The following is a 27,753-nucleotide window of genomic DNA, read 5'->3' on the forward strand; positions in this document are numbered from 1 at the left end:
CTAAGTGTGTAATTCATTCCCTCACAGTCTGCTGCAGTAAATCCTAAAGGATTAATTTCTATTCAAAGTTCTCCCTTCTCCCTCCCTCTTTTACTTAGTTTGTAGAAAAGTGAAACCATGGATAACCCTTCAAAGCTCCAGATCTGCTATCCAGGTAGAGATGCTACAGAGATGTCAAATTATGAAATGGTCAAAGGAATGGTCTCAGAATTTCCACCTTTTAGGAAGGTGACATTAAGAATTGTGGAAAAGAGAAATTAAAAGAGATTTTACTTTGAGGGTTAAGTAGAGAAAAAAATGGCAAGTAGCTCTAGGTGTTTTTGCCTAATTTTTAGGTATCCTGCTCCTCTAATACTTAGCTGCTGCTACCAGATGGTAGTATTTAGAACTAATATGACAGACAGGGACTACTGGAAACTAACTGAGGTTAACTACTGGAGTTGTCTAGGGTGAAGGAAGGGAAGATCAACTCAATGCCCTCTAATTCTCACTTCTTGCCCAAACCTTCTTCCTGTTTCATTAGAAAATGAAGAATTAGACAAACCAAATTTTTCCTTTTCTTAATCTTAGCTAATTTAAGATAAAATTGGAGGTCCATTTACACTGAATGGTCCCTTAGCAACGATCAAGGACAACTCCTTTCAAATTCAAGTGAATTGAAGCAAGAGTTAAATGTTTAAAAAAAAAAAAAAAAGGAATTTATCTGATATTTAATTTTAAAGACTTAGACCATGAAAAGTTTTTTTTTTAAATGAGTGATAGTATAGCACATAGAAGAGCATATAATTTCAATTTTTCTAGTACTGATGTTGCACCATTTGGGATTTTCTTGGTAAAAATACTGCAGCAGGTTGCCATTTTCTTCTCCAGCTCCTTTTACAGGTGAGGAAATTGAGGCAAACCGAGTTAAATAATTTATCCAGGGCAACACAGCTAATAAGTATAAGCCCAGATTTAAACTCTTAAGAAAGATAGGTCTTCCAGACTCCAGGACTAGCATTCTACCCACTATCTGCCTAGCTAGTGATTTACTTATTAACTGTCCATTACAATCCCATTTGTGATCCATAGCAAAATTTCTTAAACTGTGGGTTGCAAAATATCCATATACCAGGATCATGTAAAAATTCTTGGCTGAAAAGAGTGATCAGTGGGAAAAGTTTAAGAAGCTCTAATCTATAGTACTCACTTGAGTTGGCCGATTTAAGGGAGCTAAGAATGTACTTTGTGACTATGGAACAGCTGTTTTATTCCTATGGGGCTGATATCCATCACTTTGCTTTATATTGTACTCAAATGAATTAAATCAGATTAGTTCTCAATTGAAGTGAGAGGAAATCAAAAGAAATAGCGGATATTAGTAGACCAAGAACATGAATCTGGCCATGAACATAATATAACTTTGAAAAATCCATTAATTAGATGGTATTAATGAACTGAAGAACTGAATGTTTGGAAAAAGTCCTTGAAAGTCCTTTTGAAAAAAAAAAAAAAAAAGGTTTCTAACTGGAAAATGAATGGATGCCCATCAACTGGAGAATGGTTGGGTAAATTGTGGTACATGAATGTTATGGAATATTATTGTTCTGTAAGAAATGACCAACAGGATGAATACAAAGAGGATTGGCGAGACTTACATGAACTGATGCTAAGTGAAAGGAGCAGAACCAGGAGATCATTATACACTTCAACAACAATACTGTATGAGGATGTATTCTGATGGAAGTGGATTTCTTCGGCAAAGAGAAGATCTAACTCAGTTTCAATTGATCAATGATGGACAGAAGCAGCTACACCCAAAGAAAGAACACTGGGAAATGAATGTAAACTGTTTGCATTTTTGTTTTTCTTCCCGAGTTATTTTTACCTTCTGAGGCCAATTCTTCTTTTTACCTTCTGAGGCCAATTCTTCCTGTGCAACAAGAGAACTGTTCGGTTCTGCACACATATATTATATCTAGGATGTACTGTGACATATTTAACATGTATAGGACTGCTTGCCATCTGGGGGAGAGGGTGAAGGAAGGGAGGGAAAAAGTCAGAACAGAAGTGAGTGCAAGGGATAATGTTGTAAAAAAATTACCCAGGCATGGGTTCTGTCAATAAAAAGTTATAATTATGAAAAAAAAAAAAAAGAAAAAAGTTTTCTAATCTAAAAAGACAGCTTTAACAAGATCATATCATGTTTCCCTCCCACACTCCCTTATTGATGGAGAATATAATAAAAAAGTTAGCTTAAGACAACAGAAAATACAATTTCTGACAGAGATAAGACAATTTTTTTGGTTATTTTTTAAAAATTTGTCAAGTTCAACCATGAATTAAAAATTAACTTTTCTGATGCTAATCATAAATTGATGAGTTTTAATAGAAGGTATATAAAGACTCCAGCTATCTGTTTCACGGAAGCCTTCCATTAGCAAACACTGCAAACTCCATTTCAGAGAAAATAGTGATGTGCAACTCTTAAAAAGAATGAAAATCATCCAGAAAACTGGGGCCAAAGAGGGCCCAAAATCAAGCCACAAGAAAAATAATTGAAGATTTTAAAAATATTTAGTATAGATAGAAGATCTGGGGGGAGGTAGAGGAGATGGAGGAGAGGCAGGACATAATTGCTGTCTTCTGGACAGGCAAAGAAAGGCATAGATCAATGATTACAGTTGAGTCTATTAGATTAAAAGCTGTCAGAAAACCGAGTTCTATTTTTGTCCCAGAAGAAGGAAGAGTTCAATTATTTACCAATTAGGGAAGTCACTTGACTTTTTGCCTCAGATTGCTCAACTGAAAAATGGGGATAATAACACATTACCTCCCAGGGTCGTTGTGGGGATCTAGTGAGAGGCTTTGTAAAGCACTTAGCATAATATGTGATAGAAAGCTATACATCAGCTATTATTGTTGGGGGTTTTGTTGTTGCTCTGATTTCATCAGCATAGAGAACTTCTCATGAAGAAATTTTTTCAACTCAAACTCTCTTGTCAGTTTGTCAATTCAAATCACCCTGCAACTAGGCAGAAATTCCTAGGCCACTGAGAGACATGGCTCACTATCACAGAGATCTGTCAAGAACAGTAAATAAGAGAGAAGAAATTATTAATATAAACTAAAAAGTAGATACACAGTTCAATGGGTTATTTTATGAGTTAATGAGTTCATTCAGTATTCAGGAAGCTTGATCACACTTCTGTCAAAAAGGTCATAAAGCGACATTCAGAATGCAATAAGTAGGAATAGACTGCATGTTGTATATATTAACTCTCAATCCAATGGGCTAAATCAGATTAAAATATAATTGGGATATGTCCAATAAAATAAGTAAAAATACAACATAATGTTAATTTGTGGTTTTTCTAAGTCAATATACTGCCCACAGAGATCCGTTCCTATTTTGTACTTTTTTGCCATTGAATAAGATCACTAGAGGCAGCTAAGTGTTTCAGTGGATAGAGTGCCAGGCCTGGAGTCAGGGAAGCCCAGCTTCAAATTCAGCCTCCGACAATGATTAAGATATGTGATTCTGGGCAAGTTACTTAACCCTAGCTTGCATGAAATTTCCTCAACTATAAAATGGAGAACAGCATTGACCTTACAAGGTTGTTGTGAAGATTAAATGAGATATTTATAAAGCACTTAGCATAGAGCCTGGCACCAAGAAGATGCTATATAAATTTTACTCCCTTCCCTTCTCCAGTCAATAATTATTTTAGGTATAGAACTTCACAGTGTTGTCACCAATACAATCTGAAGAAGTAGAGTCGTATATGCATGATTCTCATTTTATAAGTATTATTTCTCATTTAGAGGAGAAAAAAAGACTCAAAGGGACTGACAATCACATGCTGGATAAGAGGACTTCTGAGGGCAAAGACCATTATTTTTCTATTCATACCATATATCATCCTCTCTAAGTAATATCTCCAAGGTTCCTTCCACCCAATTTTGCAATTTGGCCATCCTTGCTCTAAGATTCAAGTATTAATATTTTGCTTCAGGTTACACAGAGTAGTGCAATGAAAATAACAGAAGACTTGAAAGCCAAAGATCAGAGTTTAAGATGCAGCTCTAACATTTACCCAGAGGCACACATAGGGATGCAAAGTTATTCTGAGCTGCAATTTCCCCATCTTTAAGATGAGTATAATAGCTGCACTACCTGCCTCACAGGGTGGCTGTGAAGGAAATCACTATGCAAACTTTGTTATCCATTATTTCTAAATCCAAGTATTTCCCTGGGCCTGAATCAGATTCTCCCCTATGTTCTCTCCAATTTACTTGGATCTTTTCCACAAAAAGTTTCCAAAAAGCATTTCAAACGTGGCATTTCAGCAAAATCAAACAGTGAGTTCAATGCTTTGGTATGTATAGCTCCTAATTACATTGCCCTTTACTTGTCCCATCTCACATTACAAGCGTATCAAATGAAATACACAGTGGGCCCAAATTAGACTTCCATTATCTGGATGTGAGATCTTTCAAAGCAGCACAGGATTTCTCCCTCTCTTTCCTCCACCAGAGTATTTGTGGAAAGAGCATTACTGCTGTTGCTCCTCCTCCTCTATTTACTCTCTCTGGAGCCAGTCCAGAAGAGAGTAACCTTTGCAACCAGCAGCCCAGAAAAGCACCACCAACTTGGGAGCTGCCAGTTCCTGAGGTTAGTCTGAGCAATAAAGATGCATTTAAGGGAATGACTGCATTCTCTCAGCATACCAGCCCCAACATTTCATTTGCCTTTGGGTTTTCTAGGATTCCAAAGAGAGCGTTCCCTAGACCAGAAAAGGATAGACCCAAAAGACATGTTCAAGACAGCATATACTGCAGTATAGCAATCTGATATCCTTTTCTCAGTATCAGGGAATGAGGGAGGGCAGGCAAGCTAAGTGTTAAATCATTCATCAGCCAGAAATCTAGGAATTAGACCAGATTATCTCACAGTTCCTTTTCAGATTAATTTGGAAAGAAAGGGTGACCCCAGACTATATCCTGACATTATCAGACCCACAGGAACGCCACCATGCAAGATTATTACTTCAAAATTAAAAGAACTTTTAAGAAGTATTTTTTTGCCTTTAATTCCTCTGAGTTCTTTTGGTAATGAAATGAATAACTAACTCTGGAACTTACATAATCAAAAGATATTATTACTAGTTCCTAAATGTTTCCTAATTCCTATATTGTTTGTTTTCAAAGGAAATGCACTTGAAAAGTGTATGTTCTGAGTTCTGAGACATAGAAAAGATGAATTAATTGACAATACATTTAACTTGAGTCTTGGCTATGTGGCCTTATAACTCCCTAAATGATGGTTACTATTTGTTTCCTGATAAATGTATCATTTTGAAATTCAAAATATTACATAGATATCAAGTACTATTTTTTCACCCCCTCCTAATAAATAAATCTGAAAAGGACCTATGAAATAATCTGGCTTAATTTTTAAACATTTCTCAGCTTTGATACAAGGGGTTGGAGGAATTTTAGTCATTCATCAACTTGAAATCTATCAGTTACATCAGTATATCAGATATTGCAGCACATACTGTCAGGAAGACATCTTTGCAACACATCTTTTCCTGGAATCAGAGATTTATAGAATTAACACTGAAAGGAATCATATGGGCCGTCTGATCCAACTTTGTCATTTCACAAACAAGGAAGTGAGGTCCAGAAAGATAAAGTGATTTGCTAAAATACCTGTATGGAGAATTATTTGAGAAGGCAGGATGAAAAGTACTAGTCCCACTCTTCCCTATCACTGTGGCTAAGTTTTAGGGCATAACCACATGGTCTTGGTGCACTGTAGTCACTGAAAAAAATGAATTTGTCCTCCCACCTAACCCTCTAACATTTACCCAGAGGCATAAGTATGGATGCAAAGCTATTCTGAGCTTCAATTTCCCCATCTCCAAGATGGGAATAATATCTGCAAGTGGGCCTAGATTTCACAATAATGAAGAAACCAAATTAATCAAAAGTTAAGATTTGCTTTCTGGCTAAGTTCAACAGTAAATGTGACTCATAAAAAACTTCAGGGCTGAAACATCTCTGAAATTATGGACTCTCATACATAAAAACCTTGTCTATTGCTTAGGAGAGCTGAAGTCATCTAGAAGATGCAATTCAATAAAGAAGAGCTTAAGATGAAACTAGGTCATCTTACTGACTATAAGCACACCTACTGTGCTACAAGCTACCTCTAGATACCCCAAAATATCTTCAACAGTACCAACATGCTAACAAACATCTACATTGATATAAGGTGGGTGTAAATATGTTGTAAGCAATGAATTACCCAAAATCTCATGACAAACTTTCAATCCAAGAAATAGAATAAAAACCAGGAAGTATTGCAAGAATGAGATATAATTAAATAAATAAATACCCTGATGTTATAAAGATTGTTATACTGATTCCCACAAAATAGTTTAGTTTAAGACACAGAAAAAAGCCTGTAGGATATTGACTAGTTACTTTATGGAAGATCAAGGGGAAGGTAGAAAAACATTTTAGATAAATGCTACAGTCCACTCCATAGAAATATGTGCTTCCTTCTAAAGAGAACATGAAATCAAGCAGGCAATGTTCTCTAAAAACATTTTTATTAGTTTTTGATTAATCAATGAGGAAGCCTCTCTGGTGGAAGAAATCATGAGTGGAATAAACAGTGTTTGACAAATTCCTTCATCCTTCAGTTTAATTTTGACAACATACATGATAATTACAGAGGAATAAGGAGAATGAATAAAATCTGAATTATAACATGGGAGAGAATGCAAAGTGTCTTTGAGATTAAAGACCCCCTAGAATTATTAAACAAGTGGTCTCAGCAATGTTTGGCTTGAGCCATCTCTTCCTTTCCTGGCCTGGGCCCATTTCCTAACTCTTCCCTGGTACCATTGCTTCTTGGGCTCTTTGTTTCATTTTGGTCCCAAACTTCCGTATTTGGCTGGAGAGATGAGAAGGCACTACCTCATTATCTTCCATAATTTCCAACTACATTTCTAAATGGATAACCTCAAATTTGTGCTTGGAGCCTGGACTCTAGCTCCAGATCCTTGAGGACGAAAACTGTCCTTTGTGTCTCTGTACCTTCAGTGAAATGTGTATTTCAAATGGTATTATCTACTAGTAAATGAGTAGTGTCAGTCCTGGTAGTCAGAGAGTCATCTTCCTGGGTTCAAATCTGGCCTCTGGTTATCTCACTTTGTTAGGTGACACCAATTAGGTTAGTCACTTGCCTCAGTCTCCTCATCTGTAAAATGAACTGGAAAAGAAAATGACAAACTACTCCTATCTGTACAAGAAAGTTGCAAACAGAGTTGTGAAGAGTAGGTATGCCTGAAATGACTGGACTATAGAAAGAACAGTCCAATCGCCTAATCTCTCATGTTTTGAGAGCCTGGAATGATTTTAGAATACTCCTTTTTCCTCATATTTCTCACGTGAAGTTTTAAGTGTTATCAATGTAAGATCTTCAAAACCCATTGCATCCACACCTTTCTCTCCCTATCATTTCATTGAAGTCACCTAAAAGATCTTCTTCCTCTCCTTAGCCTTCAATCTTCCTTTAAAAAATCTTCTTCATGTGACCAGTCAACACCTTTCAGATGATAGACCTACTGTGTACCAAATGTAACCTTTCACTTCTTAATCTAGGCTTCAAAGTCTTCCAAAATTTAGCAGTTTCTTTACTTCCAGACATCTGCTATTCTTGCACTCCAGTCAAATTAAACTACTGCCATCCCCAATAAGTATCCTATGGAATTCCTTCTGACTTCATTTTTGTCTTTGTCTCTCCCTTCCTCTCCTACCAATATCTCATATCCTATAGAAGACAACATGGGACAGTGGAAAGAACCTAGACCTAGATTTTTGTCTGAATTCTCTTAGATCTTTGGACTTGATATAACAAGTGCCTCTTAGGCAATTGTCTTCTTAAAAAATTTAAAACTACTAGCTTCCTACTACATATAAAATCAATGTTAAAAAAAGGACATCTGCAAAGTTATAAAAAACTCTTTGGGTTGAAAATCTTATGAAAATAGGAAATACTTTTAAGTTGAGAAAATCTATGAGTGGCAATTAAGTACCAAAAAATAATTATGGTTATTTCCTTTATAGTCTACTGGTTGTTACATGGGACACAACCATGTTTAAATTTAAAACAAGAGGGTACAGATATCAGTAAACAAATGTCACCTGCTTTCAAATCATAATGATTAAAATCAAACTAGGAAAATGTGAGTTGTCATACAGGAAATTCTATATGGCACTGAGTATATACTAAAAACTAGCCTCGTTTGGCTAGAATTTACCCCCTTTTTTAAGATCATATAAAGAGTGTAGTTTCATCAACATCCTAATACACAGTAAATGCTCTACCTAGCAATGGAGAAGGATCATGTGATGCATTTTTATAACAAATAAATCAGATAAAAATGATGAATTAGTTATCTATCATTTCACCTTCTTGGATAACTCAAATGACTTGTTGCTGTTGAACTGTTTTAATCTTGTCCAACAATAACCTATTTAGAATTTTCTTGGTAAAAATGCTGGAATAGTTTGCCACTTTCTTCTGCAGCTCATTTTACAAAGTTTAATGGCTTGCCCAGGTCACACCAGGTAATAAGTGTATGAGGTCAAATTTGAACAGAGAGACAGAGAGAGAGAGATGCTTCAGTCTGTATTCATTCAGACACAATCAGTTCCTTCTCTGTGTACACATAGGAATTTTTCATCGCGTGGAATTCAGAGCAGACATGGATGGTACACATATATATATTTTTTAAAAGTACTGGGTTTTTTGTTCCATTTGTACTTTTGCCGGAAACTTTGCATTCTTAAAAACTTTATATTCCTTCCTACCCTTATTTTAGATAGATGAATGGAGGAACCATAGAGAAATTTTTCTTTGTATGTTCTTTGAATGTTACCACCAACTTTGAATGGAAATTCCTATTTCTTGGGTTCAGATCCTGGTTCTGCCACTTAAACCATATGATTTTGGACAAGTATCTTCACCTTACTTGGGCCTAGCTGATCTCAGAGAGAGTAAAGAAACCTTTCCGCCTAATTCGGGCTCTTATTCTTTTCCATTTAATGTGTCCATATAATCTGCATCTGCTTGTCTTTCTCATTAATGCTTTTCTTAAATGTTTGTTTCACATTTTGCCTGCCTTCAGAAAAGCTCCAAGAATTTTCACATCTATCTCAATATCCTGAAGGAAAGAGTACAGTAGATACACCCTTCTGCTATGAGCTTGCCAGACTGGCATGTTCCTATCAATGACTAGCCAAGAACCACAGTTGCTTCCTGGCTGCCATTCTTCCCTTAAATGCTGGGTCCATTCCCTATTGCTCTTCAGGGAAACTTGTCAATGTCTTGGGCCCAAGTCCCAATGCTATCTCTTCTTGTACTATTACAAGAAGAGACAATAGCAGCAGAGAAAATATTATATAACACTTTGTATCCTGGCACTCCATGTTTCTGATTCTCTCTCTATCCCTTCTTTTCTTTCCTTTTTCTCTTTGTAGCCCCTTCTCCCTTCTTCCTCTCTTTTCCCTCCCCTCTGCCCTTCCTCTATCTCCTTTTTTTTCTTTTTTCCTCTCTTCTCTTCCCTTCTCTTTTCTTTCCCTACCACCCCCATTATTGCTTTGGATTTTCTCATTTATCTTTCTTCTTGCCTCTTCCCCCAAGTCTTAACCTGAAATATCATTTCTGCTTATATCTTTTAGCAACTCTGATCTTTTCTATGGTAAAAGTTTCTGTAAGTACCCATTCACAATACAGGTAGTTGGACAATGACCTCACTTCACTTCCTAAGTTGAACTTACATTATTATTAGCTGAGTCATGTTAACTGAAAGGATATGTATATACATATATCTCCTGTGGTACTAATGAGCAATTAGTACTACTATAATGTTTGGTGGTATATTTATTTTACTTTTTTTCTAAATTAGCTATGTACACAGAAAAGCATGAGAACTCCACCCCATGAAAGCCTGTTATAAATACTACATTGCTTTTAAAGCTGCCCAGCTTTTCTTTGCTTCCTTCTTTTTTGGTTTTCTTTTGTTCTCTGCTGTGTACATTTTATTATTTTATTATTTTTCCCTCTCTCCTATCAAAGGCTACAATTAAGCATGTATGTGTATATATATATATATATATATATATATATAATAATAATATTGAAAATATATAAATATACATACATCAATATATTTATAGGATATTATATATATATCCTTATCTATGAAATATAGCTGGGGAAAATAGTAAATAAATAAATATGTGTATGCATATTATTTAGAGAAAGAGAAAGGAGGAAGAAGAAAGGAAGGAGAACTTTTAGCTTAAATCCAGAAAGGAAGCCAAATCAAAGAAATACTTAATGAGTTACTCTCTATATAGGAAGGCAAATTATAAATATGGAAATGGTTTCTGAATAATCTCACTAACAGTACAGTTAAAAAAATTACAGATGACATTCCACCATCTAATCTTGTTACCACATACAAAACCATAGAATAGCAATTTATGAATTGGCTTATCCCTGGCTATATAAATATGTATGTGTGTGTGTGTGTGTGTGTGTGTGTGTCCTGCAAGTTTGCATGCACACAGGATAGACATCTTAATCACAACTCCCTCCCATGAGACATTAAAAAGAAACACACACAAAATAGATGTTAATGGGAAGGATTTGTCCATCTATAAAAATAATTCACATTCAGAGGACCTGCCCTTTTAAATTCTTCCAATCATTTCTTAAAGTATCTGTCTCCCTTCTTTTCCATGAAAAACTTTAGGATCTTTTATGAGGAAGACAAAGACTAGAGACTGTGTTATGGTCTCTGAAGACTGCTGTGACTGCATATTAGTACCTCAGACTTTCTGGCATATCTCCCTCTTCCAATCTTGCACACTCCACTGTCTCCTTGCCCCCTTTCCCCCCCAAGTCTCAGATAGTCTGCATCCTATTCCTCTATTACTTCTTTCCCCTCCTTTTAACATTCTAGAAAATAAGGAGGGAGGTCAGATCTTTTGGAACCTGAACCTAAGACTTCAAAAATCTAAAAGAAGAGCCTTTTCAATTACAGGAGATGGGTGTTGAGAAGGGATGGCAGTGAAAATGGAAAGAGAAGCCTTGAGTATGTATAGGTTTACACAATCTCAAAAGGTTCCAAACAATATACTTTATGGCAAAGAATTAGAAACTGAGTGCATTCCCGTTAATTGGGGAATGGATGAATAAGTTATGGCACATGAATATAATGGAATATTATTGTTCTACAAGAAATAATGAACAGGTTGATTTCTGAAAAAACTAAAGAGATAAACCAACTGATGATGAATGGAGTGAGCATAATTAAGTGAATAGTATACATAATAACAACAAAGTTACATGATGATCAGCTATGATACACTGAGCTCAACAATACAGTATCCAAGACAATTCAATAGATGGAAAATGCCATCCACATCTAGAGGAAGAACTATAGAGACTGAATGTGGATCAAAACTTACTATTTTCACCTATTTTTCATTGCTTTTTTCTTTTTCATGGTTTTTTTTTTTTTTTTTTTTACCCCCTTTGGTTCTGATTTTACTTTCACAATATGGGAAATGTTAAAAATAATTGTATATGGGGCAATGAGATGGCACAGTAGGTAGAGCACTGGTCCAGGAGTCAAGTGGACCCAAGTTCAAATTCAGGCTCAGAAATTTAACACTTTCTAGTTGTACTAGTCACTTAACCCCAATTGCCTAAAATAAAATCGTATTTGTATAATTTTTATCAACAATATACTTTATGGCAAGGAATTAGAAACTGAGTGGATGGCCATCAATTGGGCTGAATAAGTTATGGCATATCAATATAATGGATTATTATTTTCCTACAATGGATACAGTTTCAAGGTTTTGTTGAGTTTTGGGTATTTGGTTGTTTTTTATACCAAGCACTGCCCTTTCCCCAGTTCATGAACCAGCTTATGCCTAACTAGAGATTCATTAAAGGGAAGGGGGAGGAGGGACTTGGTAGGAACAATAATGGCCTGCTTCCTTTCCAGAAACAGATGTCACTGTTCAAAACCATTTCCTAGGAACTGTCAAGCAGTCTTCTAAGCTTTCTCTAAAAAAGAGTGTGAGAAGTAAAATAAGAGGAACTTCTGGGAAAGAAGGGAAGTTTCCAGATGTAGCCAAACCAAAAAAAATGGCAATAAAATATTTCTGAGTTCTAAGGACATCTAAAAGAAAATAACCTATAAAGCACTTACACAGCTGAATATGTTAAATATTTGAAAATATTCTGAATTGGTCCCAGAGATATAAGTTGCACAGTTCATTCATTCAGCATAAAAAGCTGTCCAAAAAAAAAAAAAAAAATGGGATAAAGGAAGATTTCTCCACTATTAAAAAAAAAAAATTGGAAACAAGCCTCAACTACCAAACACTACTCCTTTTGGATGAGTAGAAAAAAAAAATGAAGGCATTTCCTTTCTTATGTTTACATGTACACAATAAAACACAAAACATACACAAAGTCCTTACAAATTAAAAAAAAAACACCAAGTTCAATGCTATTTTAAGCAACTATGCATAAAGTATGCTTTTCTTAGATTCTTGCTAGTAAATAAAATAGCAAAGAAAGCAACCTTTCCACAGCTCTAAATAATAATAAACTTTCCTCTCTAAATATTCATGTGAATCATGTAATAAAATTTTAGATGGCATGCCAAATAAAACAAAATCCAATCAAAACTTTAAAGTAGAAGTTATAATACTTTCCCAAAGACACTAAAAGTAATGAAATCACCAATTTTTAGTCATGAAATACATTAAAAACTAGAATGTACAGGTGTCAAAACAAGACATATCCCTCATAGAAACTTTTCCAAAAATAGAATTCCTTACCAGATCAGAAGGTCACTTAAGAATATTCATAATCTCCACAGCAACAAGTCTTTCTTTGAAATGGCTGCCCAATACAACTAAAGCTGTAAGGGCCTAAGATTCCAAATTAAGCAAAGAAAAAAGTAACCACCATTAGACAAGACCACTATTAATAAAAGCACTGTATATGGTACAAGTTCTTCTCAACCTCACACCACATTTCACTAGCAGTAAAATGCTCACCAATTATATTGGACAACTGTTCAATTCCTATTAGGGCACAAGATCATAAGAGACAAGAGGTGGAAAAGACCATTCACCAAGTCTTCACATGTAGAATGCTTCTGGTTTTTTTTTTAACCTTATCTACATGAACCAGATCTCCTCATTGTACAAAGATGTGGGAGTTTCCTACTTTTCTTAACTATTTCTATTCCATTTGTTCACTTTCAAGAAACACTAATATAAATTGTTTATGTAGAAATTATCAATTAGATCTCATACATATACTGATACCTATCACATAAGCAATAAACTAACTCCCAGTCATCCAAAGACCAAGATTTCAGAGTTAATTGAGGCCATAGTCCCCATCACCCAAAATGCCAAGACTCTCCCCTGGATTAGGGTTTTGGACTCAACCTTTTCAGACATCAGCCAAATTATTTATCATTTACTATTTACCATTATATGTGTACATGTTCTGATGCAGATAACCAAAAGATCCTATGCTAATTATTTAATATTTCCTGAATAGCTTTCAATGACAAGCTTCAATTCAATTAACTCATTAAAACCAGCCAACTTAATTCCTAATCATTCAAAGTTTTAGCTCTTTACTATTACAAGAAATTATTGACATTTTGTAGCAGATGCTGAAGACAATTAAGAAATTAAATATAAACTACAAGACAACTTTTTGTTTTAATTAAATCTATTAAGCATTAAAACCTAGGGCTATGGATACAACCTACATTAACTTTCCTCTCCCTTACACTGAATCTTTATTTTTGGCAAACTAGGTATACATATCGTTGCTATTTGTTCTTTGTTTTCAAAGAGAACAAGTGATGTCCCGATTTTTTTGGTGAATTAGATTTAAAGTGAGGTAATTACAAAGCCATCAGTCTTACTCTCTCACTGAGTCAATGCCAATAAATGGTCAAAGTATAGGAACTTGAATATGAATGTGAATATGAATAGGCAATACTCGAGGGAAAAAATTCCAGCTATCAGAAATATACTCCAAATCATTAATAATTAAAGAAATATAAAGAGCAACTAAGTGGTACAGTGGATAGAGCAATGACTGTGGAGTCCAAGATCTGAATTCAAATCCAGTCTCAGATACTTAATAGCTATGTGACCTTGGGCAAATCACAAATAGGCAAAACTGGAAAAGACAATGGCACACTATTCCAATATCTTTGCCAAGGGAAAAAACTCATGTCCATGAGTTCATAGTCACACACCACTGAAAGACTAGACAACAAATTAATCCCACTCTGAAGTTCTTCCTCACATCTATCAAATTGGCACTGTTGACCAAAAAAAAGGAAAAAAAAGTTGGATGGAAAGAGCCATCCACACACAGACAAAAACTGTGAAAATGTGGATGAAAGCATATATTTTCACCTTTTTTGTTGCTGTTTGTTTCTTATGCCCAAAGGGCTATCAAACTGTGCATACACTTTTACTTAGCAGTGTTTCTACTTATATTCCAAAGAGTTCATTAAAAAGGGGGAAAAGACCCACATATGCAAAAATGTTTGTGGCAGCCCTTTTTGCAGTGTCAAAAAACTGGAAATTGAGTGGATGCTCATCAGTTGGAGAATGGCTGAGTAAGTTATGGTATATGAATGTTGTGGAATATTATTGTTCTATATGAAACAATCACACTCAGCGAAAGAACTCTGGGAAATGAGTATGAACCACTACATAGAATTTCCAATCCCCCTTTTTATCTGCCTACATTTTTTATTTCCTTCTCAGGTTAATTTTACCTTATTTCAAAGTCCAATTCTTCTTGAGCAACAAAATAACTGCATGAATATGTATACATACATTTTATTTAACATATACTTTAACATATTTAACATGTATTGGTCTACCTGCCATCTGGGGGAGGGGAGGAAGGAAAGGAAAAGTTGGAACAGAAGGTTTTGCAAGAGTCAATGCTGAAAAATTACGCAGGCATGTTTTGTAAATAAAAAGCTATAGGTAGGTAGGTAGGAAGGTAGGAAGGAAAGATCAGCAGGATGATTTCAGAGAGGCCTAGAGAGACTTACAGGAACTGTTTGATGCTAAGTGAAGTGAGCAGAACCAGGAGATCATTGTACATGGAAACAAGACTACACAACGATCAATTCTAATGGATGAGGCTCTTTTCAACAATGAAATGATTGAAGCACATTGCAATGATTTTGTAAATGAAGAAAGCCATCTCTACACCCAGAGAGTGGACTGTGGGAACTGAGAGTGGATCACAATATAGTATTTTCAATCTTTTTGTTGTTTGCTTGCATTTTGTTTTCTTTCTCATTTTTTTCCTTTTGATCTGATTTTTCTTGTGCAGCATGATAATTATACAATAATGAAAAATATATTGGATTTAGTATATATATATTTTAACATGTTTAACATCTATTGGATTACCTGCCATCTAGGGGAGGGAGTAGGAAAAGTGGAAGGGGGGTATTTTGGAACACAAGGTTTTCCAAGGGTCAATGCTGAAAAATTATCCTTGCATATTATGAAAATAAAAAGCTTTAATAAAAATAAATAAATGTTCTAGTTTAAAAATAAAAATTAAAACAAAAAAGTAATGATGCTTTCAGAAAAACCCAAGGAGACTTATATCAACTGATAAAAAGTAAAGTGAGATGAATACAAGCATTTACAAAATATTACCAAAAAGAACAATTTTTAAAGACATAAGAATTCTGATCAATTGCAATTTCTAAGCAGGAAACGAAAAGATCCTTGATTTTACATCAACTATACCCTAACTATACCCTAAAACAAAAGTGATAGACTAAATAAGTAAAATTAGGCAATGATGTTTGACTAGATGTGCTTTTTAAAAAATATTCAAAAATGTTTAAATTTATTTATTTAAAATATCTTTAAAATATTTTTCCCTTTTTTCACTGGTATAAGGAACAGGAAAATAGGAGTAAGAAAAAACAAAATGAATGTTAACTGAAAAAAATTAATTAAAAACTTTCCCCATGGTTCTTACTTCTGCCCTTCAGAGCCAAGAAAAATAAGCCTAATTTCTAGTGTTTTTTAGGACAGAAGAGTACTATATTTGGCTTATCTTCTCTGGACTGAACATTTCAGGTTTGGTTGAAATTTAAAAAAAAAAAATCAACTTTCCTCATATGGCCCAGTTCTGGGTATCTTCACCAATCTAATTGCTTTACGTCAACATGCTACACTTTTGTACACTTTACATTTTTTTTCCTAAAATATAAAATGGGGAGGTCTAGAAATGAAGAACACAGCTAATTTGGTCTGAGAAGAGCAAAGGATAGTAAGGGGGAAATTCTAGTAAGTTTTTATTACTGTCACTTAAGACTTGCATTTTTTTTTAAGTGCTATGTAAACTATTTGGACATGTATACTAATATTGTATTTAATTTATACTTTAACAAATTTAACATGTATTAGTCAACCTGCCATCTGGGGGATGGGGTGGAGAGGAGGGAAAAATTGGAACAAAAGGTTTGGCAATTGTCAATGCTGTAAAATTACCCATGAATATAACTTGTACATAAAAAGCTATAGTAAAAAAAAAAAAAAAAAAAAAAAAAGGTGCTATATATTACTGCTGACTTCTCTATAGGTAATAGAGACCTTCCCTCATCCTGGCCACATATCCAGTCACATTTTCCCCATTTTCTTGGACTTTAAAAAATTATTTGTAATTTATTTCTACACAGGTATTTGCTAAACAAGTTATTTTAGAAAACAGATTCCCTTATACTATCAATTAATGGAAGCATATCCTTTTACTGACTCTTTATAACTTCTCTATTTACATTATTCTCATTGTAGAGTGTTCCTTTATTGCAATGAATAGAATGCTGGGCTTGGATTGAGGAAGCCTCAGGAAGCCCGAGTTCAAATATGCTCTGGCACTTACTAGCTGTGACCCAGGCAAATCACTTAACTCTATTTGCCTCAGTTTGCTCATCTATAAAATGAACTGGAGAAGGAAATGGCAAACTGCTGCTTTATTTTAAGAAAACCCCAAATGAGGTCAAGAGGAATCAGACATGATTAAACAGCTCCATGTTTCCATGACTTCTTTATATTCCTTTTTCCTTTTGGTGTGCAAAAATTTCACTGCATTCATATACCATAGTTTTATTTGTTCCGTTATTCCTCAATCAATTGGCATTTTTGTTTCCAGTTATTTATTACAACAAATAATGCTGTCCTAAACATTCTTTAAACATATGGGTCATTAATAAAGTTTGGAATATAGTCAGGGTAGAAATGAATCTGAGTCAAAGAATATCTGCAATCTAGTAAAATTTTTGCATGATTACATATTGTTTTTCACAACAGTCAAACTAATTCACAATTCTAGAGGCAACAAATGAGTGCACTAACCTCATAGTTATCTTTCAGCATATTTTTCTGCCTTCAGGATTCTAATTTATATCTAATTATATTGACTTTGAAGATACTTTTTCAAATGATTATGGGCAATTTATAGTACTTACTTACTATATTATATATTATATATATTATAGTACTTACATTACTGAACCGTGAAAACTGCTTGTTTAGAGATAGCTAGGTGGCGCAGTGGATAGAGCCCCAGCCTTGAGATCAAGAGGACCCGAGTTCAAATTTGACCTTAGACACTTAACACTTCCTAGCTGTGTGACCCTGGGCAAGTCACTTACTTAACTCTAATTGCCTCAACAAAAAACAAAAACTGCTTGTTTTATATCCTTTATCTGTTTATGTATAGAGAATGGATCTGAATTTTATATATGTACCAATCCCCTACTGATTCTGGATAGACCTTTAAGATATAGTTAATATAAAGATATTTTAATTAATCCTATTTCTTCTCATTCAAGTTGTAATTTAAGAAGTAAAACAAGTCATAATATCATCATTTTGGACTAGTTGCCAAAGACTGTCCTGATAATGACAAAGTGTTAACTATCATCAAGGAACATGAAAAAACAATTCCTCCCTTAAAAAGGGTTTGCCTAATTTTTCCAAAATATCTATGAGCTTTCCCCCTCTCCTCATCCTAAAGCCAAGGTTTAAGTTTTACTATGTAAAACTATTTATTAACAAATATTATCTGAAATCCTTAATGGAATACGTAAAGTCAAAAACTAAATATCTATCAACATAAAGAAGCCTAGAATCTACTATCACAGGATTCTTTTAGGAAAAACGAGGCTAGGCACTGGGAGACAAGGTTTCAATCCATATTCTGCCATGAATTTGCTGTATGTTTTAAAAGGTTATTTCAGGTCTTAAAAGAGTACCTGGACTACAGGAGATTCTTTTAAAAATTACTCTTTAACTGGACTTCATTTCAGAATTTTGGTTTTCTCAATGAACCAGAGGATTACTGGAATAAGAAATAAAAGCAGTGAGTGACTCATAAGTGTTTTGATGTTGGAGAAGCATTCCAACAAATTCCCAATTAATTGTGAGCCATTGTCATAATTACGTTGACATATTTGAGAGGGAGTTTGGAGTCTGAAAAGTTCACAGCTGAGACGTGTTATCTGAGTTCAAAATCCATTCAGCTAACTTATTACTTGTGACTTAAGTAAAAGACACCTTAAGTTGTTGAACCATTTCAGTAATGTTTGACTCTTTATGATGCTCTATAGGATTTTCTTGAAAAGACCAAAGTAGTTTGCCAATTTCTTCTCCAACTAGATATGTAGATATATTCTAAAGTGAGCTAATTTCTACATATTAATTTTTCCATTGGATTCCAAATTCTGGAATGGGTGTTCTGACCTATCTTTGAAAACATCTCATAAGAACAGTACCTTTAGCATAGCATTTGATTATCTCTGTGTTTTTGCCTTTCTTTGTATTCTCATCACTTAGCAAAGTGCCTGACACATATAGAGAACTTAAAGGCTTGTTGACTATGACAATATCAAAGTATACTACAATGGAGTATTTGTATGCTTATAATCTTAACACACCTCAAAATGAGAAAAACATCTAGACAAAAATAAAATCAAAATGAGTTCATTCAAATCAATAAACAATTTTCAAAAAGAAAAAAAGCAAACATATGAAAATGTTCTTTAAATCAATGATGAAAGAAACGCACATTGAAGTAATTCTGAGATCACAACTAAATTGGCCTAGAATAAAACAGAGAAAATAATATTAGATGAGTTGTGGCAAGATAGGCACACCAATATCCTGTTGGTGGGGCTGTGAATTTATACAAACATTCTGGCAAACAATCTGGAATGGAGTAAAGACACACACTTTGAATAGTGTGTGTCTTTACTCCATTCAAGATTGTTTTAAGAAAGCCTAAAGAAAGGACCTATATATTTTTTTAACAGTTTTTTGGTAGGTAGCCAAAAAGAAAATGTTTTTCTCCTCATGGCTAAACAAAATGGAGCAGATGGATGTAATAGAACATTACTGAACCATGAGAAATTCAGAGAGGATTTGTATTAACTGATAATAGAAGAAATAGAAGCGGGGGGAGGGGGGGAAGATAATGCCATACAAATATACTTATTGCATATTTTTTGGCAACACCAATTGTTTTACTTAAAAGTTTTTCTTTGTTATTAGGAAGGATTCATTGGGTAGGTAGGGAATACATGCAGAAATGACACATGAAAAAATAAAGGCTTACAAAACAAAATCAAAGGAAATGAGAAAGTTAATATTTCTAAGAAAACTAAAGAAACATTATTACTAGAGATTTAATGTGATTGGAACCCTGGCTATTATAAATAGATTAATGTCATCTATATGTAATAGAAAGAATCATGAATGGTATAGGAGATACTTGAGGCAGAAAGACCAATTAAGAGGCTACTCTTTACTACTGTAAAGGTCACCAGAATAACCTACTGTAAATGAATGGCTGAATTAAAGTGGTAAAGCTGTATGGGGGTAGATAGAAGAGGTCAGAGGTGAAAAGATGTTACAGAGGAAAGAAAGCAAGATTTGACAACTAAATGGGCATGTGAGGTGAAGAAGAGTTGAAGGAGAATGAGTGAACACCAAGGTCATCAATCAACTCTGTAATCTAATTGAACATCTGCTTGCCAGTGTTAAGAAAATTGGCTTTTGGAGGAAGGAAAGAGATGGACTTAAAAATTAAGAGGCAAGAGTTTAAATCCTACCTCAGACCCTTGCTCATGTGATCATAAGCTCATCATCTCAGAACTTAATGATTCTAATCTATAAAATGATTAGTAAAGCAAGTGCTCAGAACTCAAAATTGTAAAAACAATTTCATAAAATAACTTATTCTGAAAAAACATGTTATTAAAAACTAATTTATTCATTCATTTAACTTAGTTGCAATTCTCACCAAATAGCCAAAACATTTTTTATAAAACTCATTTTGTAAAGGTTAGAATGATGGTGAAGGCAAGAGTTGTGATGAGCATTCATGGTACAACACCAATTCAAAATTTTGAAATTAAGAATTTGGCCATTAGGTGGATTTAACCAGCCAAGCTCCCAACTTCAGGGGCCAAGAGTGTTTAAAGTGTTTAAGTGAAGACAAGAGTTTTGAGTTGTTTTATTTCTTTTATTTTTATTTTTTTAGTAGGCAGGATCAAGGCCTAATTTAGATAAGACTGCTCCCCAAGGGAGTAGCTGTAATTCAGCAACCACCACAAATACTACAGGGGCCAAAGTTTGAGGATTAAGTAATACTAACTCAGAAGGTACATTTTTCTCCATGCATTTTACCCTACTGCCAATAGCCAAATTAAGTGACAGCATTTTGTAGTAAGCAAGCGCATACATGTGAACACACATACCACTGGCAGAGTTGTGGATGGGTACTATTATTCTGGAAACCAATTTGGAATAGCTGGATTATGGTATATAGTACAATGCCTCAGTTTCCCTGGTGGCAACCTTCCCCTCACTTCTTGGCCATTGGGACTGAGATAATTAGGGTTTGGGACTTCCTGTCCCATCTCCTGCTGGACCACCTTCTTCACTCCCAACTTATCAGAATTTATGGTCCTTTCCTGCAATTTCTATTCACCCAGCACTCAGCCCCCTTGCCTTTGTCTACCTGAGTGCTGGTCTCTGGAATTATTTGCTGGTTGCTGGATGCTTTGAGACAAGAGTCCAATCCAGTTGGCTAGCTATAGCTAGTATGGATATGCTAGTCCAAATTCTCCACTATTAAAATATTTAAAACCTCTAATCTGTCTTGCCTCAGTTTCTCTAGCATCACATTTCTGGAGGCCCCTGTGAGGTATGAGATCTGAGAGCAAGATTAGAGATTAGAGATCAGGCCTCCATGGGAAGCCTTGAACTGTCTGGGTCTGAACTTTTTTTAGGGATTACAATTCAGCAAAACTGAGGCATTACATTATCAATGGAATACTACTATACAATAAGAAATGAGAAAAAGGATTAATTTCAGAAACAAAGAAATAATACTGCGATATAGCAATCAAGAATGAAGTGAGCAGAACCAAATCAACTTATGCCATTACATAAAGATTTAAAAAACTGATATGCTAAATGGTCAGTTAATGATCACAGTAGATTGGTGAGAAAGAATGGACCTCTTGACAATGGATGAATGATTAGGCAAAATGATGAAGTTTCTTTTTGTTTGTGACTGATGTGTGAACATTTTACTTGACTATGTGTATGTAATATAAGAATTCTGTATTTCTTTTTCCCCTAGTTTTGTTTTGGGTTGTTTTTTTTTTTGAGGGGGGGGGACAAAAAGAATACTTACGATTTTTTTTTTCAATTTAAATGTTAAAATACACATATACATACCTGCAACACAAGTTTACAAGTATGAGCACATCCATCTGAGATTAAATACAGGATTATTTTACGAAGCTAGCTGATTTTTTTAAAAAGGTCATTAGTCAAATAGGCAAATGCACCTTCTTAAAGGAATCCTGCCAGAATAGAGTTGGCCTTTGAGTCAAAAAACTGGGTTCAAGTTCAAAACTCCAGCTGTGAGGCCCTGGGCAATCCACTTTTTACTAACCCTGGCAACTAGCTAAGACTTTTTAATACAAGTTTCAAATAACTGCTCATCTGCAGAAGTCTCTTCACCAAGAGTTAACCTGTACCAGTGAAATCACTGGTAGAGACCAAATAGCAACAAAACCACATTCCAAGAGTTTACAGGAACAAACTCTTTCAAAAAGATGAGGATATCTTACAGTTATAAAAAGAAGCTCAAATACAAAAGGAACACTTTGAAATTACATTGGGTGAAAGAAAAAGTGGAGAGACAGACAAGAAGATTGAAAAAAGGTTTACGATTCTGAAAAGCTAAGGAAAGCCAATATCCTTGTGGAAATGTCCAAGTGGACATAGAGAAGGGATGGAAGAGTGAGGGGAGAGGGAGAAGTCGCAGAAAAGAATTATCTCAGTTTAGGTTAAACCATTTGTCCACATTGTCTGGAGATTCAAAATAATTCCAATTTGGCGTACAGACTAGCCTGGTTCTCTTCAGAACACATCATGGAAAATTCTCCAAGATGCACAACAATGAGTCACAGGCAAGTTTGACTGAACTTGTGAATTTTTAATCAATTCCTGTAATTCTCCCTAACCTTCGATCCTTCTAGGTGATGCATCAAAGAGACAAAGGAATCAGTCCTTCAACCAGTCACATGCAAGTGTGCATAGGCTTAACAGAGAAGGATGAAAGACATCGTTCAAAACGGTCTCTAAAACGCCTGAAAAACTCTAAAAATCTCATTTTAGATGGGATTTGTTATGGAGAGAGCAAAGGGCATAGTGTGTGTGCTCCATATAACACCAGTAAACTTAGATCCTATTAGAAAAAAAAAAAAAAATACCGATTATCTTAGTATTAACACCTTTCTTTCCAGAAATATAACATTTCTATAACTAATAAAAAGTGAAAGGGGTCATAAACATTCATTATGTTTATATATATAACTATGTGACAACTTTTCAGTACTTCTGCAGGCTACAGATTGACTTACAAAACTACAAATTAATAGTTATGCTGTATTTTTATTTATTTTGTTAAATACTTCCCAATTACATTTTAGTTTGCTTTGGTCAGTGCTCTAGAGTTTTGTGGGTCTGGAATGCTAGGCAACCTTCTAAGATTATAAATTGAAAAAAAGATGCCAACCTCAATTGGAAGCAGTTTCTTCTTCTGGGAATCCCTTATACTCCCAATGAATATGTCCAGTCCCAACCCCCAGTAATATTAAAATTCAAAATTTCACTAAAGGTACAAACTCATATTCTATGAGAGACAGAGATGCAAAGAATAAAGATTAGCACTTCAGAATCAGAAAGTCCTGGGTTCCTATTTCAAATGAGGTTGCTGTTCAATCTTAAGAAAGATAGAATCTCCTTCAGGCTATTTCCTTAAGTGTAAACTGAGGATAATAACAGAAGCTACTTTCCAGGGTCACTGTGAGAATCAAATGAGATAATATAGTAAAGGACCTTGAAAACTTTCAAACAACATATAATTTATCAATAACTTCTTGGTGGATCATAATGCAACATGTCATAGAAAAATAAAGAAACCTGCCAAGAATCTAAAAAAGAAAAATTAACTCAAGCACTCCAGGTCCTTCCTAAAACTGGCTCATAATTTGAGTCTTGGTTTCCCATTCTATGGGAAATAAGGGGCTGGTTTACAGGTCCCTATATCCATCTCACTCCTAAACTCGAGGTGCTGGGGACAAGAATAATGACATCGAACATATTTATGTCACAGAGTAATTGAACAAGAAAAGCTTCGGGCTGAAAAACTACAAAAATTTAATTCTCCAAAATTTCCGACAGTAAAGGAAAGGACATAATATTCCAATGATTTAAATTTTTACAGGGAAATGCTAGTCCACATCCCTACGCCTTCCTGAGTTGCCAAATTTCTGGCTTCCAGGACATGCCACAAGTGCCCTTTCCTCAATCTTGTTAAATCATCTTAAACCAAGAAGCTATTCCGAGTGGTGGAAAGAATATTAAAATTACATAGCGATTCAAATTGTTAATATGTAATAGGGAAATTTTTTTTTTAATTTTAAGAGATTCAAGAGAATGATTAAAAAAAAAGCATACACATACATACTAACCATGACTACAAAGGCATAGAAAAATCAAACTCTTTGTATACAGGATGTATACAGGAGATAAATTAGAATAATTCTTTGTGGTCCTCACTACTTCTCCCTGCTTCTCCCTCTCCTGCCCCCATCCCACTCTCCATATCCCCTGACCAAAAAACATGCCCATCTTCAAAATTCTTCTTTCTAATCTCCTGTGGTGCAGTAACCCATGACCCTGATCTTTCCTTTACTCTTCCTTCACCCTACTTACACTGCATCTCTTGCATCAATTCCCCTCTTCACTAAGTTACCATCCCAGTTCAGACCCCTATTACCTCTCACTTGAGAGACTAGTGGAAGAACTCCCAAACTGGTCTCCCCATGAATCCAATTTCTCCTTTCTCAAATACATTCTTCACATAGCTGACAAAATAAACTTCTTATGAAGATTAACAATAACCATATTGATCCAGGATTTTAAAAACCTTCAAAAACCTCCCTATTGCTTCCGGGATAAAATGGAAATTTTCCATTTATCTTTCTAAACCTAAGTCATACTTCCCCCAAACTCAATAGCCTACCTATTATGTCAATGCCAATCCTCACCCTTAATTTTGGAATCCTGTTCTTTAAATAGTAAATTTATGTGATGCCTTTTATGAAAGAGCCTTCCCTGACTTCTACCCATTACAAGGTTTATTACTGCTCTCTGTTCAATTTTTTTCTAGCACTATTCTTATCTATGCACATGTTATTATCTAAGGAAAATATAAACTTCTTGAGAAAGACTGTTTTATAATATGCATTTTTATATTTTTTAAAATAATCAACTGTTAACAAATATATATTTATTATTGTTTGATTTCATTGTTTAAGAATCAAGTTGAAAGTACCTAGGAGATCACTTAATTCTCCTAATATAATACTCTTCATTTTTCAGGTAAGAAAAGACCTAAAGAATAAAATTTGGTGTTTAGATAGTTTGCAAAGGGAGTTGCATGCATTTGAAGACAAGTGATATGCCCAAAGTCATAGAAATAAGAGGAAAGATTGGGACATGAACTCAGATCTTTTGATTCCAAATACAACATTTTTCCTGGGTAAAATGTTATTTTCTTGTAACAAACAAAAAAATTCATCTCCTAAACCTTCTCCCTCCCTCTCTCCTCCCTTCCTCTCCCCACTCTCTCCTTCCTACTTCTTTCTCTCCTTCTCTCCTCTCCCTCTCTCCCTTCCTCTCCCCCTCTCTCCTCTCCGATCCTTCCTTCTTCCCTCCTCCCTTCCTCATTCTCTCTTCCTTCCCAATTCCTTCTGTCTCCTTACTTCCCTATTCTTTCTTTCCCTCTATCTCCTTCTTCTTCCCTCTTCTTTCCTCTCCCTCTCTCAGTTAGGTGGTATGCTGGATACAGTGCCAGGCCTGGAGTCTAGAAGAACCAAATTCAAATCCAGCCTCAAATATTTCCAGCTTTGTGACCTTTTAACCTCTTTTTTTTTTTTTTTTTTTTTTGCTTCAGTATCTTCATCTGTAAAATGGGGATAATAATACCCACTTCCAATGGGGGTTGTGAATATCAAATGAGATAATATTTATAAGGCAGTCAGCAGAGTGCCTGACATGTTAACTGTTAGATAAATATTTCTTATTGAAGATGATGACCCTTATAAACAGAAGAAATGTATTGAGTTGGGATTGCCCTGGATGTTGCATGGCACTGATAAAAAGTGTTTTAGACTGTTTGAAACAGTAAATGTTCTTTAAGTCTTTATAGAAAATGAAAGATTAGCTGTAAGGGTTTATCAGATTGGGGGGAGGAGGTTTGCTTTAGAGAGGAGACAAAACAAGCCCAAGCTGCACCCATCAAGCCTGCTTTGGATATGATTATTATCTATCTGTTCTGGCAAAAATCCTCAGGTTATTAAGTAGAAGAACTGACTTTACAGAAAAGTACATACTTGAAAAAAAAAAAAAAAACTACTTTTACTGCTTTGAAATGGTTATACTGGTTCACAAAAAGTCTACTGGAAATGAACCAAATGAACTCTAATGTTCCTCCAGGACAAGTCAATGATTTTGTTAAGTCTGTCAGCTCCCAGGTTAAGAACTTTCGTGATCCTAATGATCCTTTTGATCTTTACTAACAACACCTTACAAGTCCCAGGTACCTTATCCACTCAGTTTGCCCAAAATATGGAGAGCATGCTGGAAGGGTATGCCCCTGAGAATGCCATCTGAGGATTCAATAAACAAGTTAATTGAGACTGGAGCCGTCTTTGTTTTATAAGCAAAGGCCACCAGCCCAAATTAGTTGTGCACAATAACTAATATGTATGACAGAATAACATGCAAACTCCAGTCTGGCACTTAAGAATCACCATAGACCACTAGCACATCCAAACAGCCAACCAACAAATGCTTCCAATCTTTCCATCAATGGTAACTTAGAAGCCATACTCCCCTTTAATTAAGAAGCATGTAAATTCCGAAAAATAACAAGACATTTAAAAAAATTTTTCCATAGACCTTCATCTTAGTACATCCAATAAATTCATACCACACTATTACTCACTTTTAAGATTTGTTTGTCCATCATCCACCAAACAGAAATACATTATATTTTCTCTAATATCAACTCATTCTGATATTGAGGCACAGAAAAATTCTCAATCTGTTCCATGGCCAAACAAGGATTGAGTTCACACTAAAAAAAAAGAACACTTCAAAAAATAACAAAGAAAACTATTTATAATAAAAAAAATAGTCTGAAATTTTCCATGGTCAGCATACAATTAAAGAAAAAAAACTACATAAAGCCAAAGGTGTCAAATATTTTACCAGAACATGGGATTCCCAAGGGCAAGGTCTATAACTGCTCAGCTCAAACAGTACAGAGCGTTATTGTTTAAGCTAATAAATGTCCTAAAAAACACTAGGCCAAGGAAAAGAAAACCTGTTCACAGGATCATATACTAAAAGGCTCAAAGGAATCTTGATGTTGTATAGTTAAACCACACAGGAATAAATTCAATCCTAATAAGGACTATGGACCAAAAAAGAGAACAAGGAAGAGAACAAAAATAAGGAAAAAGTGTAGTGTTGAATAGAAAACGGAAAATAAAAGATACCAGTGATGAGTTGTAATATATGAACTGGTGAAATGGAGAGAAAGCACCAAATCTCCAGTCAGAAGATGGAAGTTCCTGACATCTAGGAGAGGGGGTGGGGGAAAAGGAGAAAAAAAGTTGGAACAGAAGGTTTGGAAGAGTCGGTGTTTAAAAATTACCCATGCATGTTTTATAAATAAAAAGCTTAAATTAAAAAAAAAAAAAAAAGATGTAGGTTCAAACCCTATTAACAACCACACATGTGACTCTAAACAAGTTTAAACAACTGGACTTCCATGGCATTATCCAGGACCAAGTGCTATTAAATAGCCAGAATAGAAAATTAAAATGTTTTTATCATAGCAAAATGCAATTCAAATCACAAGAACATTAAGAATGTCTAATTAAAGTGTGCCAAAGCATGCCATGACAAGAGTTTAAAATGTAATAGGTAAGA

General features: G+C 34.8%; 1 protein-coding gene across 6 annotated transcripts in view; it reads right to left on the reverse strand.

The window, feature by feature from the left end:
- The window catches only part of SLC12A7 (solute carrier family 12 member 7), a 284,134-nt gene that overhangs the window by 86,149 nt on the left and 170,232 nt on the right, over window positions 1-27,753 (reverse strand). Inside the window, exons 1-2 of one of the 6 annotated variants that reach the window (XM_031946096.1) lie at window positions 13,147-14,164; window positions 12,925-13,017 (exon numbers count right to left, since the gene is read on the reverse strand). The exons of the other annotated variants lie outside the window; for them this stretch is intronic. The gene's annotated coding sequence lies outside the window, so the exon portion shown is untranslated. Of the gene's footprint in view, window positions 1-12,924; window positions 13,018-13,146; window positions 14,165-27,753 lie in introns of those variants that run through there. 6 annotated transcript variants of the gene reach the window in all.

Source organism: Sarcophilus harrisii, chromosome 1 (genome assembly GCF_902635505.1).
Source record: "Sarcophilus harrisii chromosome 1, mSarHar1.11, whole genome shotgun sequence".
In the NCBI taxonomy this organism is placed as follows: domain Eukaryota; kingdom Metazoa; phylum Chordata; class Mammalia; order Dasyuromorphia; family Dasyuridae; genus Sarcophilus; species Sarcophilus harrisii.